We start from the raw sequence: 16,583 nt of genomic DNA, 5'->3' as shown, positions 1-16,583 counted from the left end.
TTCTTTTAGACACTTTGGCACTGTATCTGATCGTGTTTAGCTCTGACGGGAGAGCGTAGCCCCGCGTGAGGAGCAAAGCACATGGCCATGATATGTCTGGCAATCAGCAGCTACCCTCTAAAATACACATAGCTCTGATCTTTCTCTCAAAAACATCAAACATTACTCCTTAACAATCTATAGATGATAATGTCTGTTGAACAAACAGGTATTGCTAGCTAAGCAGAGGCAAGGTACGCTCCAACATGTGGCGAGAGGTAGAGTGACTTGAACGGAGGCTGGCGTGTGAGTGAGAAGGGTAACACCTCAGCCCACAGCCTCTCTCTGGGATTCGCGTAAATAAACCATGATACTTAGCTTGATGAGAGAAGTCTCAAAGTAAACTGGAATGTTCAAGCAAATTATAGGAAAAAAATCTGTAAATCCATTAAGTAGTTCTCCCGTGAGAAGCGGACAGACATACAGATAAACAGATGTTGAATCTTATATATATATATAGAAGTGACAAGATTAGTCTGAGGTGTATTGCTTTTCATCGCCACTGTATATTCAGCACTTAATACTTTTTTGAGAATTTGTCATTTAGGTTTAATTAGGATTTCCTACTGAGTAATCCTCATACCTTTGTGAACTTTGTCAGAGCAAATGAAAATTATAAAAAAAAACGTTGAATAATGTATTCAAAAATAGAAATCATCATACGTTTGTTCAGATAGCATACATTACAATATATTACTTGAATGATTTCAATACCAGGCTTAATGACTCACTGGAATTGAGTTAGTTTTAAACCTCTTCTTGGGGTCACTTCTAATTAAGATTAGGAATTATTTCTGGCGTTAGGGGCAGCACTACTTTTGCAACAGAAAGACACCAGGCTACAGTACCCAGTAATGGCCCTTGGCGTCCCAGAAACCCTCATCTATCAGTTCTCAGGAAAGGCCGCATGTCCAAGGCATCACTCTTGTTGTCTTGCTACTTAAAAGAGCATAATTGTCCCTGTTTCCCAACCTGGAGACAGTTGTTGACTTTCTGGTCCCGAAGATCTGTTATCCTTCTGTTGGCCCTCCATGCTTTTGTTTGTTTCTGTAAGGATGCTCTGGTGTTCTTGACAGCTACAGAGTTACCTGCCTTACGGAGTCCTGGGAGAATTTTACTCTTCTCACTGCCTACATCCTAGATATCCCTATTCAGGACATCCCCTACACACAGAGGACATGTTGACACATCTTTCTTCCACACGTTAGTTCTCTGTTCTTCCTGGAGCTTTGTTGGACCCTTGCTCACTTCTGATATGGTTTATAGCCTGTAGTGCTCCTTTTGACCTGGCCCATCAACAGCACAGAGTGTTTAAGAAAACAGAGGGAGGAAAGCCTTGTGGTCTGTGGGGGCTAAAATTGAAATTTTATATCTAATGGGAATGTATGGTGCAGATAACTATTCCTTTCAGGAAGTATGGGGGAACATAATTTTATGAGTGTTCTTTTCAGAAGGAAGGAATGAGTGTCTTCTTAGGGTAGACACACAGCAGTACTGAAAGAGAAAAAACAACCCCAAAATAACCCAAATTACACTGAAGTCGTTTAAAATGAAGAAAACACTGTAGATGTCCTTGAGGGGCCCAGGCTTGGTCCTGACCTTAATTCCATTGAACATCTGTGGCAAGACCTCCAAAATGCTAGGCACTGCTGTTTTCTCTGCTAAGTTGATAGACTTTGTGCAGTTTTGCAAGGAAGAATGGATAACTACATTTCCATAATTATGTGACATGTAGAGACTTATATATATATATATAAAACAATTACCAACTGGTATAGCTGCCAGGGTGGACTGAACAAGTACTGACATGAGGCAATGTGTGAGCAAACTGACAATATTTATTCATTTCATTTTATTTGACTATGTACTATTTTCTTTCCTTGTAGGGAAGAACGCTTCAAAATGTCTGGATATGAAACTCTTGAATGTCAGAAAGAAATACATTTTCACAGCAGTGCATTTGCAGATAATAATAAATTATTAAAAATATATTTTAGCAATCTTTTTATGGGGAATTTATAACCAGAGAAACTAGGGGGCTCTGCCCCCCTGCTCGCAATGTTCGCCAACCCCTGTGCGGCGCTACGCACTAGCCCCTTCGTGACTCTGCCGCTCGTGTATGGGGATGTACAATTTAAACAGATTGTTATTTTCATGGGAATTGTTACATATGCATAATAGAACTAACTATTGTACATTACAGCGAGTAATTAACCATAGTAAAAAATAGTAAAAAGCAATAAATTGAAAGAAAATTATGTTTCATGTTGCATTAGAGGTATTCGTTGCATTATATGTTTTTGTTCTGTTTGGCTTTGAAATTAACACGCAAATACTTTTTAAACTTACACTTTTACTGTAAAATTTCAGTAAAAACAATATTTGGAATTAACTTTTCGTCAATATCGCATTGAATTTTGATTTCGTGTTTGGACTTACATTGTGACAACGCAACGTATAACTGCCCAAGAGTGAATATCGTTTTGTTCTCTCTAAAAAATAAACCGACTTTTTCGAATGTTTGTCCCTGTGATTTGTTAATTGTGATTGCAAAAGCTATTCTAACAGGAAACTGTAAACGTTTTAATACGAATGGCATATCAAGATTTCCTTTGGTGTCTAATGTTATCCGCGGAAGATGTACTACATTACCTTTCTTGTCGCCTGTTAAAATTTTACATGTCAAAATTGTTCGACCAATTTTGAATACAACTAATCTTGTCCTATTGCATAGCCCATCACTCATACATAAATTACGATACATCCTTCTTTCAACAGTAATTCAGCCGGTGAAAGACCAGACAGTGTTAATGGTTGTAGATAATCTATGGCAAGGGTTCCCAAACTTTTTTCAGCCTCAGACCCCTTTACCAAAAACTTTTAAAACCGTCGACCCCCTAATTACATGCAATGGTTTTTCATATCCGCACTTGCTTTGATATGTTCGATAAGACAATGAACAGACATGTTTGTGCTACATGTATTTTCATGTATTCTTACGTGTGACTCTTTTAATGACACATTTGACCTTTTCGTTCGCAAATTTGGTATGTAATGTGTTTTTTTAAAATGATTTTACTTCTTAATTAGGTACCTATTGGAATCATAGATATTTTGAAGTAACAAACAAATAGCAGTAGTAAGGGGGTCTATTTTTGCTGTCGTTGACCCCCAAATTTTTTCATTGAAACTATCGACCCCTAGAAAGTTCAAATCGACCCCAGGGGGTCAATATCGACCACTTTGGGAACCCTTGATCTATGGGATATTGAAAGTTGACGTTTTCATCTTCCACACAATCATCGCCAACTGCTTCAGCACAGTCTATTGATCATGCATTTAACCAATTTGCCAACAATTTTTGTGTTAATTCGTTTGACTTCATCGTTTCTCTGTGCTAGGATTGCCTAATTTCTTTTGTTTATCACCCTTTGGAATGAAATTCTTCAGTAAGATTTGGACATAATAAGTCTTCTGTTATTGGGAACTTAAACTGAGGAAAATGTAAAAATTTATAAGGGCTGAGAGCGCAGGAACTGTGTCTGACAAAAGCATTCACACGAATGAGAGGTGAGAGGACTGTGGGCGTGGGCTGTTAACCTGAAATGGCTGAGAGGAGGACGGGACCCCCTCTACCAACTTGAAAAAATCTCTTGGCAATAGTCTCATCTTGTCTGAAGATTTTCTTTTTATAATAGAGCGAAACTTCAAGGCATTAGACAGCTGCAAGCAAGGCAACAATTGTTGAACTCCCCAATACACTTAATAATAAAGGAACTTTTGAAGTCTGTTTAAACACAGTAAATATTTTTTTTGGAATTTATCTTCTTCAGGGGAAAATTAACAAATCTGATGTAACTTGATGCCGAACAGGAAAAGTCTGGTTTTAGAGACTGAACAAAACCTGTTTAAAATACATGTTCAAGTAGTAGAAGCAAACAAACGCCATTCAATTTTTCCAGCTACTGGAATCAGAGGCTGTCTACTTGACTGCAACTTTGTGTAACCATAATCAGCTTTGCAACACATTGAAACTCAGGGCAGCTGAGCTAAGCCTATCTAAAGCAACAGCCTTAAAAAAACTTTGCATTACCCTAAGATCAACTATTCTAAAAATAACAGCAATGCTGGATAGTCCTCTTGTAACTCAGACTGGCTTCTGCTACACTGAAACGATGGAGAGCCGCTCACACGGAGAGTGTAAGCACATCACTCCGACATGACTTGTGTGTGACCATAAAGCAGGAGATATTTAAAATGAACATTTACAAACTACAGTGTTGCTTTGACAGAATATCAGAGTAAGATTTACAAAGAACTGCAAAATGGAAACCTGATAGTTTCATAGGGAACTGTAAACTAACTTTAGTGAAGGGGGTTAGAATGGCTGTCATTGGGTTAGCAATGCAGAAAAATGTCACCTTTATGTTATGCTATGATGGTGTTAAGTTGAACTATGCAGCCTTTTTATGTGGATTTACAGAAATGCAGAACACATTCTGGCAGCAAAGTGGAAGCTGTCAGAAGGCACAACATCAAGTATGACCGTCAGAAGATTGTAAATGTCTGTGAGCTTTTTATGCATGTCATACACTACCATATCTTTTACGGAGTTTTTACATTCTGAATTAATAAAGTGATGAATTCTGGCAACTAAAAGCTTTAATAATGTTAAAAAGCTTTATATTTACAAATATTATCTACTGTATTAGATTTAGAACAATATAAAAACCTTGCTATTACATTTATATGTTTAGTACACTACCTATGTGTAAATCGTAGCAAAATGACACCATTTATTGGCTAACTAAAAAGATTACAATATGCAGACTTTCGAGGCAGCTCAGGCCCCTTCTTCAGGCAAGATGTCATCTGGCTAACATGGTACATCACCCTAGTACTATATCCATCTGTCCATCATCCAACCCGCTATATCCTAACTACAGGGTCACGGGGGTCTGCTGGAGCCAATCCCAGTCAACACAGGGCGCAAGGCAGGAAACAAACCCACCGCAGAGCGCGCACACACACACACACACTAGGGACAATTTAGAATCGCCAATGCACCTAACCTGCATGTCTTTGGACTGTGGGAGGAAACCGGAGCGCCCGGTGGAAACCCACGCAGACACAGGGAGAACATGCAAAGATGCGAACCCGGGTCTCCTAACTGTGAGGCAACAGCGCTACCCACTGCGCCACCGTGCCGCCCCTAGTACTATTTCAAAATCTAAATATTTTGAAATAAAGAAAAAGCAGAAGTAGAAAGATACACACGGGTTTAAATAAGTCTACTGTAGTGCTGTTAAGTAAATGAGATTTTGACCTTTTGGAATAACAACTGATAGATAGCACTTCACTTGTCTCTGGGGGAAATTTGACATTTGCATTAGCTCAATGAATAAATATTATATTATGACAAACAACAATCCCCCCTCTCAAAAACACACTAGGGGGTGCATTTCCTGAAAACGATCTTAGTAAATAAAGACCAAGAGAGTGAATGACACAGTTGAAAAATGAGTGTTGTGACTGTCTCCCAAAGCCCTCTGTTATCTGACATTTAACAAACAAGTTTAAAGTATTTATTTGTTGGCTTCTCCCCTGCATCCACATGAGAAAACTACAGATTGTCAATCTCACAAACCTCAATCCCATGTGTTTCAGTTGTCAAATATACTGTACCGGTAATGGCGTACTGCATGATAACGTGCAGTAACTACACTTGACTTATAGTTTTCATCCTCTTTCTCTTTAAGTTTAGCATTTGTTTGCTCAGAGGTTGCTGCTTCGTGAGCTGCTCTTGTTTTCTCCACCCTAGCGGCCTGCTTCTTCTCTTCTTTCGACGGAATCTTTTCATGTTAAAACTGATTAAGTCAGTGTTTGTGTTGCAATTACTTAGTACGTTTTCTTTAATTTTTAATTTAAGCTGGCACTTAAATTTTCAATCTGCTTCAAGAATGATTTAAGATATGAAGAGGTAGGGGAAGTGACGGCGAAGGTGGTAGGAATGAGAACGGCGCCCATACGCATGCACTGCACTGCTGGCTGCAGCCAAGAGTTGATTCTACAATTAAAAATAAAAAGAGGAATAATCTTGGAGGTCAATCATCACCCCCAAAGTGGATAGTAGACGTCACGTAGTATATGTGTACCAAATTTCAGGTCAATAGGTCAAATGGTTTGCAAGCTACAGACAAAAGGACAGCCACTGTAGCGTATTATATAAGAAGATAATAATGATAATTATAATAATTCTTTGCATTTATATGTCATATTCTCACACCTAATTTGTTCAAATGTATAAAAAGCAATGAAAATATGTGAAAACGCACAAAATAAAGACCAAATTAATTGAATCTATTAGTCAAAAAATCTATAAATGGGCTCAAAATGTAATCTGGCTTTCCTGCAAAAAAGAATAATAGTGAGCAGCAATAGAAGAAAAAAGCCACACTTTGCAGACAAAGGGTTAATAGAACAACTTACGGAGGAAGTGGTAAAAAAACAAGTGTTGTTTTCCAAGGCTTGGAAGCCCAACGGAGCCCCAGTAACATTTCTTGACACACTTCTGCTAAATAATTTGTTGGCTGAAAGTCATCACTTGTTAGTGTGTCAGAGAGAGGGTGGGCAGCATTATTCCTATTTTCTGCCAGATTTGTTTTCGTTCTTCCCCTATTACTACCTCTAGGGGTCCAGAGTGCATCCCAGAACTGAACCTGCCCTTTTAGTTTGTTGACACGGTGGGCCGCTCTTAAAGTGTATGTTACCTGCCCAGCACACCACAACATAGAAAATCACACTGGCCATCAGAGTTGTAGAAGATATAAAAAATGGCAGAACTCACATTAAAGGAACACAGACTCCTAAGAAAAAGTTAAGTCATAAGTAAACACTCGTGAATGTATTGAGACCCTTATTTGTACTGAATGTATCGCTGCCTTTCATTTGTTACTGCTATTCAAGCAACTTGCTTTCATGATGAACATTAGATAGATAGATAGATAGATAGATAGATAGATAGATAGATAGATAGATAGATAGATAGATAGATAGATAGATAGATAGATAGATAGATAGATAGATAGATAGATAGATAGATACTTTATTAATCCCGATGGGAAATTCACATTAGGTACAGTAGGTAGATTACTAGGTAGACAGACAGATACCCTTATTGTTACAAAAGAGCATTCTAAAACCTTCTTAATCCAACTACATTTACATATCACACACATCTTTGCATGCTGGAGTAACGCAGGAGTATTCAAGCATTCAGAGAGACAATGTGAACACCATCCAATAATTAGACAATTCTTCTTTCCATTAATTCTCTGGATGTGCTTTTTAGATTTGTGGGGACCTAAACCTGTCCCAGCTGCAAAGGGTGCAAGGTGTGAAGCAGCTCCGAGTTCAGATGCCATTTTAGCACAAAGATAGCCATTGCTTCAATACAGTGTTTGCAATCAGCTTAAAAACGTGTTTTTAAAAAGTTGGAGAAAAACGATATGCATGGATAAATCACAGGCTGAACATGTGTGGGGAGGTGGCAACGCTGCTTGCAGTGCCATCTTAACCCCCCCATAATATTGTTCATGCCCCTTTTGAATGTCTAGGTATTGCTAAAGTGTAAAAAGTATTTTTCTTAGTGGGTAAGGCCCTGGAGTTTAAACGCTGAGGTTGCTGGGTCAATCCCTACCTCTGCCTCACTATGTATCCTTGAGCAATTATTTAGCATGTTTGTGCAAAATGTAAACATTGTTGTAATATATCCTGATGTTTTATGTCACCTTTGAGGTGTTAGCTATAATTTGACATGAATAAGTGATTAAGGGAGAAACAGAAATACAATCCTTTTTCAACATCAGATTTCAGTGATCCCCCCCCACCCCCCACCCCACGCCAAAGAAGTGGTGACATTAAATGAGATGTGCCCCTTGTAGGCGTTTCCCCCCTAGACGTGTGTTTTGCGTTGATGCTAGTTCTAATCTGGCCTGAGCGGAGTCCTCGTAGGGGTACTCTGTGATGGACTGCAAGGGAACACTGTTCATGGCCTGATGTTGCAGAGAGAGGCTAACATTCCCCATGATCTTGAAATTGGACTAAGTGGGTACATTAAACGAATGCATGGATGAACCTGAACTCCAATTATGATATGATAAACTCAAAAGCTTAATCTGGACTTTTCTTAATTCTTCCATGACTTACCTATTCTTTGCTGACACCTTTAAAACTCCCACGTTATTTGTACAGGAAAGAGCAAAGCTGTTCAATGAAACTTGAAGTAACAATTTGCAATGAGTATTACATCAGCTGGCCACCTATTTCAGATGAAACGTAACCTTATGTGTTTCATGCACAGTCTGTACCCACATGGCTGTGCTCTAAATGATAGTCTGAACATCATTACAACAGCAGCTATCTGCTGGTTTCAGCCAAGCCCACCTTCCTATGTATTAAGATGAACATACAGTACCTGAAAATGAGTGTGCTTCCTATATGTGCATTTCAGCAGTCACGTAATTCCACAACTTTTGCCACTTCTGCATTTCAGCCACTGGTGGATACGTCTGCCATCTCCTGCCAGGCTCTTTTCATCTCTGTCCGTCTCTAGCTGTAGCCTGCAGAAGAATTTGCCAAGCAGAGCCCAGTGGGACAGTTACCTGAGGCCTTCCTGACTGTCTTCTTTTCCACCCAGAACCCTTTCTCCTGTTTTTGCTCTCTGCTGTTTCGGCCCAACCACACTCATTATCAGCCTTTGCAGCTACTGAAATTTACTGACATGGAGAACTGCTTTAAGTCCTTCGCTCTGACCCACGTGATCCCTTAATCAAGACAACAAGCCTCAAGTAGATTAGGATTATTGCTTGAAAGGTAACTGGTCTACTTTAGAGAGAGAGAGGTTGGGGGCATGCGCTGATAACCGCACAATACGCCACCGGGATTGGGAGCCAAGTTTGGACATGACTGGATAATATTTTGAGTATCATGAATGCACTAAAAAAGGACCTCACGCTGATAGCAGTTATTAAGGCATAGAGTAGGCAACGGTTATTAGCTCAAGAAATGCAAGCAGACCAGCAAATATAAAGTTCTCACCACCTCCACCCCCATTTTAAACCTCTGTTGAACTGCTTCATCAGCTTTCCTACTGCCACAGTAGCCCTTAATGAGGCTAAAAGAGAAAAGCTTCTGTAGAGTTAATCTATGTTTAGAGTAAAGTATTTGGGATCCATTGACCCAGAGAGAGAGAGGTGGGCCATAGAATGCTGCTGGCTGTTATTCTCTCTTTTCACCTTAAAATTCAGTCGTGATTAACTACACTAACCAGAAAAAGCATCTTTTGGATTCTTTAGGCAAAAGACAGTCAATGTTGTCAGTCCTCCTAGTCGCTCAGCCTCAATTCAAAAACAGACGTTTGCCAGTGGACTGTGCCAAAAACAATCTTGAGTAGCATAGGGGAGACAATCCCAGACACCCCTCAACTTAATCTCCTGGACATTCATGGCAGAATTTATTGGGTGTTACTGCCTATTTGCAGAAGCAGGAATTTACCAGCTTAATTCCAAATAAAATTATTTCTACTCCTTGTACAGATACATATATCAATAATGGCTTCCAAATCACAAACGCTTTACAGTTTTTTTCATTTGCTTGGGGACAATTTTCTCACTTTAAGTTGTTAAGTCAATGTGTGCATTTCTCCTCAATATGTAATTATTTGCACACAACAAAATCACATTTCTCATTTTTTTACAAATTGCAGATGTTTAAGTACATTTGAATAACATGGCAAATACAATTGTTATCAATTGTATTTGTCTTTGTGTTCAAAATATAGAAGAGAATAAAAAAGTAAAGGTAACTTACCCTTTAATACTGGTAACTGTGAACAGATAAACCCCAGTTCTATCACGACTCCACCTAATCTCCCTGCAGGTCAATGCACTTCTTGTATCTTTCCACTAACTTCTTCATTCCTTGGATGAAAAAGTTTTTTGCCTGATCCTGAATCCAGGCTGCACCGCTGCCTTAACTTCATCATCAGAAGTGAGTCTGAGACCACACAGAGCCTGTTTTAGTAGACCAAAGGTGTCCTATTCGCATGGTGCTAGATCAGGGCTGTAAGGGGGATGTGGACAGGGCCATCTTAACGCATGGGCACACTGGGCAGTTGCCCGGGGACCCCACGAGCATAGGGGCCCCATGCTAATCTATGTATGTTGTGATCATTATATCTGCTGTATCATAAAACACTAAGGTCTGTGTGTCCAGGTACTGTAAGAAATTTGATTGGTTAGTTTGGCTTTGGTGATCCAATTAAAAATGGGGAAGAGCGAGTATGAGACATAGGAGAAGAAGGGGTATAGGAGGCACACTGAGAGTCGCCTTCAAAGATAGCAAGTATAAAACTGTACAGGAGGTGAGAAGATAATGACAGTGTCTGAGAAGCAGGCTTTAGAGGTACATGCTTGAGAAAGGGAGTGCTGGTTAAGAGACATTCAAACACACAAACAAAGAGGAAAGTCACTGAAGGTACATGGAGAACAAGAGATAATTATTATTACAGGTAAAATTCCGTTATAACGAACTCCCAGGGACCTAAAAAATATTTTGTTGTAATGAGATTCTGCATTTGTTACTATAGTGCTTTCTTTAACTTGTATCCAGGCGTTTGCAATCATTTCAATAGCTTCTTTCGCATTACTTTTAATCTCCTCCTGCCTATAAGTTATGCTGACGAGAATTTTTCTTAGCATTTCCTTGCGATAATACACTTTCAGGGTGCGAATGATTCCCAAATTCAATGTGTGAGGTGCTGCCGTGCAATTGGGTGGGAGGAATTCAACATGAACATTATCTGAATGTGGAAGCATGTTGTGGGCAGCACAGTTATCAATCAGGAGCTGAATCATTATTTCTTCTTCATATTGTGAGGTTTCTCAACTCTTTTGAGACCCCCCACTCCCCACCCAACGGGAACGACACGCTGAAGTGCGTACTGAACCGCAATTGCAGCGTCTGTGGAAGATTGTTTGTCTGTTGCTGGGGCAGGGCAATAAGAGGCTCACATTGCTGCAGTGAAACGCCTCAGAAGCAAATCATAAAAGATCGGGGTCGCGCTATAAGTTCCTGTCTTGCACCCCAAACCACGAGAGGCTTAGTCTCAGTACTTTAGCAAAACCAGCTTTATTCAGCTTGAAACAGGAACGGCACAGTTATTTATTGTAGCGTGATCTACCACTCTGCTATACACAGACATAGCAGTCAGGCAGAGTCGTGCAGGTCAGTGATCAAGTAATCCTATTACAGTATCTGCATTTACAATTTACATGTTCCTAACCTTGCATCACCCATCGAGATCTTTTCTGTTTACTTTGGCGGAGAGACGCAGCATATCTGTGAGCCTGCTATTGCCCCGTACAGATGCAGAGATTGCACTTCGGGACGCTCTTCAGCTATCTGTCTAGTTGGGGGAGGTCCCAAGAGAGTTTACAAACCTCATATTTTCTTGAATGAGTGCCGCATCAATAGGAATGTTTCTTGAACGAGAATCACTGAAGGAGGGTGGCAATGAGTTAAATTCCAATGGATGTTTTTCAGATGTTGACGAGCAATAAGTAAAAGGTATCACTGAAAACCGCAGGAAACAAAAAAGGCAAAAAAACCAAAAAAAACAAACAGTACCAGGAAAGTTTGAAGAAAGAAAAACAAAAATTACAGTGTTTCTGTTTGGGGATCGTTGTGCACAACTGAGCTGTGACCACAGAACTAACTGCTCTGTGGATGATTCATTCAGGCATTTCAAGGTCATTTGGGCACTTCGTTGTAATGAAAGTATCTGCTGAATGTACTTCATAGTAACAAGATTTCTATAGACTTGTGTCATATGGGGAAGCTGTCGGGACCATAGAAATACTTTGTTGTAATGAAAATTTTGTTGTAATGATATTTGTTATAATGGAATTTTACCTGTATTACATGTTATTGGGCTGAGTGGTGGCTCTGAGGCTAGAGATCTGTGCTGGCGATTGGAAGGTTGCTGGTTCAAATCCCGTAAAACACCAGAAGTGACTCTACTCTGTTGGGCCCCAAGGCCCTTAACCTGCAACTGCTTCATCCTGGGTATGACATTAATCTTCATCCAGCCCTGCAAGCAGGTCGTTCAACTTACAGGGAAAACTTGGGGGCAGGATTGGCACTCCAGCCACCATAAAAAGCCTCACACTATTCCAGTGTGGTGCTGAGGTGTCACCCGCTGCACTCGGGTCCCCATTCAGGTGGTTTGGTGAGTGTGGCAACGTTTTATCAGCACATGCTCCTAACCTATTACCTGTCAAAGACAGGAGTACGATATTACACAGTACATATTTGTATCATCCATCCATCCATCCATTTTCCAACCCGCTGAATCCGAACACAGGGTCATGGGGGTCTGCTGGAGCCAATCCCAGCCAACACAGGGCATAAGGCAGGAACCAATCCCGGGCAGGGCGCCAACCCACCGCAGGACACACACACACACACACACCCACCAAGCACACACTAGGGCCAGTTTAGAATCGCCAATCGACCTAACCTGCATGTCTTTGGACTGTGGGAGGAAACTGGAGCGCCCGGAGGAAACCCACGTATGGAAAAAATACATTGAATTACACACATTATTATAATATTTAAGCAAACCCCCAGCGCTAAGGTTTGGGGTCTCACGAGTGATTTAGCTGGAAGGCAGAGGAGTTGATTGAGCTGACATTACACTGGATCATATTCCTTACTGATTGATGACAAATCATGTTACTTTAGTGCTGAGCCAGATAACTTTTGTTTATTAAAATTTCACATGCATAATTATTATGCTGAATATTTACAAAATGTGCCCACTTTTCTCAGAAGTAAATGGGACATTATTGTTAAGTACTAAAAATTCTCAAATCAGTCACCTGAAACCTTCAAGTTTTTTTCCTCTCTACCTTTGAAGTTGGTGATGAGTTCTCAGGTCATCAATATTGTGAAGATGTCCCGGTTTAAATTTTGTTATTTGCTTCCTTGGTTTGTTTGCATGATAGCAGATACTTGTAGTTCAGTGAAGACTAGTGAGGTAGGAGCCTCGTGAAAGTGGACTCAGACTACCCTGGGCCTGTTTCGTTTTCAGCACTCGGGCACAAGGTAGAAGTCAACCAGTCCATCACAGGTCACCCTCAGTAACACTCGATCATTTAGACCGACGTGCAGATTTTTGGGATGTGGGACAAAACCAGAGTATTCAGAGAAAAAACAATTAAGCCCCATTAACATATAGTTTTAAGGAAACTGAACCCCAATGCATGCTGATTGACAGAGCCTGCGCCCCTCTTTAATATACTTGAACAAATTAAAAAGCCACATGACAAAATTCCAATTATTCCAAAATTCCATTTTAATGTCTCTTCTAAACTGCAACTTAAAGTTTTTATCTCAAATTACAATCCTTCTTAATCTTGCATTTGGTGCTGGTTGTTCAGGTCAGAGCTGCTACCCGAATATATTTAAGACTCCAGGTTTATTTTGATTAATCATCTTAATCTTCTTATATAATACGATACAGTGGCTGTCCATTTGTCTATCCAGGATTTTAAATCACCTGCAGCTCGCAAACCGTTTGACCTATTGACCTGAAATTTGGTACACATATACTACGTGACGTCTACTGTCCATTTTCAGGGTGATCATTTTTATTCCTCTTTTTATTTAATTTTATTTTATTGTAGAATCAACTCTCGGCAGCGGAGTGGCGCATGTGTATGGGCGCCATTCTCATCCCTACCACCTTTGCCGTCACTTCCCCTACCTCTTCATATCTTAAATCATTCATGAGGCAGATTGAAAATCTAAGTGCCAGCTTAAGTGAACAATTAAGAAAAATATACTAACTAATTGCAACACAAACACTGACTTAATCAGTTTTAACGTGAAAAGATGCTGACGAAAGAAGAGAAGAACCGGACCGCTAGGGTGGAGAAAGGAAGAGCTGCTCAGGAAGCAGCAAGCACATCATCCTCTGAGCAAACGAATGCTAAACATACAGAGAAAGAGGATGAAAACTAGGAATGCTCAAGTCAAGTGTATTCACTGCATGTTATTGTACTGGTGTATAATAATTTAGAAATGTTAATCATCAAGAAATAAATGATCTGAAAGAAACATGGTGAGCTGGCAGTCTGTCCTGGTGGCTGAGTGTTGTAAAGTCCACAGCCACAAGTTCAGTCCCACAGCTGATTCGCTTTTATTTCCTGCCAACAGTCATATTGCAGAAATATAAAAAAAAAAAGCACACAGATTTGTGCTGTTGGTGGAAAGCACCATCTAAAATAGAGTGTTGCTTCTTTAGTATAGTCTTATAGTTTTTCTTTCCATATATGTGCACATATACTGTATATTTATTCTTTTCCTTTAATTATAGAATATGTCATGTATAGCCTGGGCTTAAGGTTCCCCAGCCCAAGTGTTTAGTTAATGCACTGCCCCAGCATTCTCATAACTCCAAATAAAAGTTGATGTTTATATTTCCCAATATTTAATATAATAGAAACATAGTAATATTGTCAACATGTTCAGTTTTCAATGGATTTAGGCTTCCCTGAACACAGTTTTACCAGTTCCACTGCAATATGAGTGTGTATCTGTGGCACATGTAGCCAACAAATGGTTAAACTTATGATCAAACTTGGTGGTCTTATTCCTGCCATCAAATGCTACATTTCTACAGATATTTAACACATGTTTTTTGATTAGAGAGCATATTGTGGCACTGCTGCTGCCTCGCAAAAAGGAGATCGGAGTTCATGTCCCGGGTGCTTCCTGTGTGGAGTTTCCATGCTTACCCCATGTCCATTCCACCGGGTGCCCCAGTTTCCTCACACAGTCCAAAACATGCAGGTCAGATGGACTGCTGATGCTCAACTGGCCCCTAATATGTGTGTGTTTGGCCTGCTCTGGACAGGCAGGTTTAGAAAATGGATGTTGGTCAGAGGTTCCATTTTACTAAATGTGATTTATGTGTTTAACTTAAAGAGCCCTTTTTTGGAAACCTTTATTTGAAAATGAAATTTAGAAGGTCAATGAATGTCACTTGAAGACCTTTTCAGATCTCCATTAATTCTATGAGAGAAAGTCAGCGCTATATCCCAACACAGGGGTCTGCTGGAGTCAATCCCAGCCAACAAGGCAGGAAACAAACCCCGGGCAGGGTGCCAGCCCACCACAGGACACACACACGCACACACTAGGGACAATTTAGGATCGCCAATGCACCAAACCTGCATGTCTTTGGACTATGGGAGGAAACCGGAGCACCCGGAGGAAACCCACGCAGACACAGGGAGAACATATGAATCTATATATATATATATATATATATATATATATATATATATATATATACACATACATATACATATGATCATTTGCCTCACGCCTGGACAAACTGGTGAGGAAGGCAGGCTCTATTGTGGCAGAGCGACGGGCACTCAGCAGGCTCCTATCAATTATGGAGAATCCACTGCATCCACTAAACAGTGTCATCTCCAGACAGAGGAGCAGCTTCAGCGACAGACTGCTGTCCACTGACAGACTGAGGAGATCGTTCCTCCCCCACACTATGTGACTCTTCAGTTCCACCCGGGGGGGTAAACATTAACATTTAACATTATACAAAGTTATTGTCTGTTTTTTACCTGCATTATTATCAATCTTTAATTTAATATTGTTTATTGTATCAGTATGCTGCTGCTGGAGAATGTGAATTTCCCCTTGGGATTAATAAAGTATCTATCTATCTATCTATCTAACATGCAAACTCCACGCAGGGAGGACCCGGGAAGTGAACCCAGGTCTCCTAACTGCGAGGCAGCAGCGCTACCACTGCACCACTATGCCACCCTCTCTGAGAGAAAGGTTTTACTAAATTTAGCACAGTAACTTCTTTTAGTTATATTTTATTTATTTATATTTAGTTATATCGAATAGTATATACTTATATATTTTTGAAATTTTTAACCATTTTCAACCAATTGAAGAAATCCCTCCCTGTTAAGAAGTCCCACATGTCCACTTGACCTCAGCTGTTTCCAGTCTCCTGCACTCAGTGTGTACTTATACAGTACCATGTCTGCTTCTGTCAGTTGATTACAGATGCTGGAATTTTCATGAACTTGTGCCAGATATTCTCTTCTCTGCAAGGTATCCATGTTTTTAAGTCATCATCATAAGAACACCCTCAGGACCAAAACAACCAAGCACCACCTTCTGGCTGTTGGATATAACACCTATGTTTCCAAAGCAAAGAGGTACAAGAGATATAATATGCTGTCAGTGAATTCCGATACCACTTTTACCAAGACTCTGCAGTCACATCTCTGAAGAGTTGGGCTTAGCTTTCACCATTCAGGTTTATCTTGATAAGAAAAGGATGATATCATCAGTGCACTGTTGTCCAGTCTTTACTGCTTAACATTAAACTTCCGTAAGTGATTAACAATACGCAAAAAAATACACGCCACTGTACA

The 16,583-nt window shown here is 40.1% G+C and overlaps 1 protein-coding gene across 1 annotated transcript in view; it reads right to left on the bottom strand.

Moving 5' to 3' along the window:
* The window catches only part of ppef2a (protein phosphatase with EF-hand domain 2a), a 64,594-nt gene extending 55,806 nt beyond the window's left edge, over nt 1–8,788 (bottom strand). Inside the window, exon 1 of the mRNA XM_028803154.2 lies at nt 8,516–8,788. The gene's annotated coding sequence lies outside the window, so the exon portion shown is untranslated. The remainder of the gene's footprint in view (nt 1–8,515) is intronic.
* Between the last annotated feature and the right edge of the window lie 7,795 nt (nt 8,789–16,583).

The sequence above is a fragment of the Erpetoichthys calabaricus genome, chromosome 5 (assembly GCF_900747795.2).
Source record: "Erpetoichthys calabaricus chromosome 5, fErpCal1.3, whole genome shotgun sequence".
Taxonomy (NCBI): domain Eukaryota; kingdom Metazoa; phylum Chordata; class Cladistia; order Polypteriformes; family Polypteridae; genus Erpetoichthys; species Erpetoichthys calabaricus.
The sequence above is the reverse complement of the archived record's forward strand: the minus strand, read 5'-3'. Positions and strand labels throughout refer to the sequence as shown.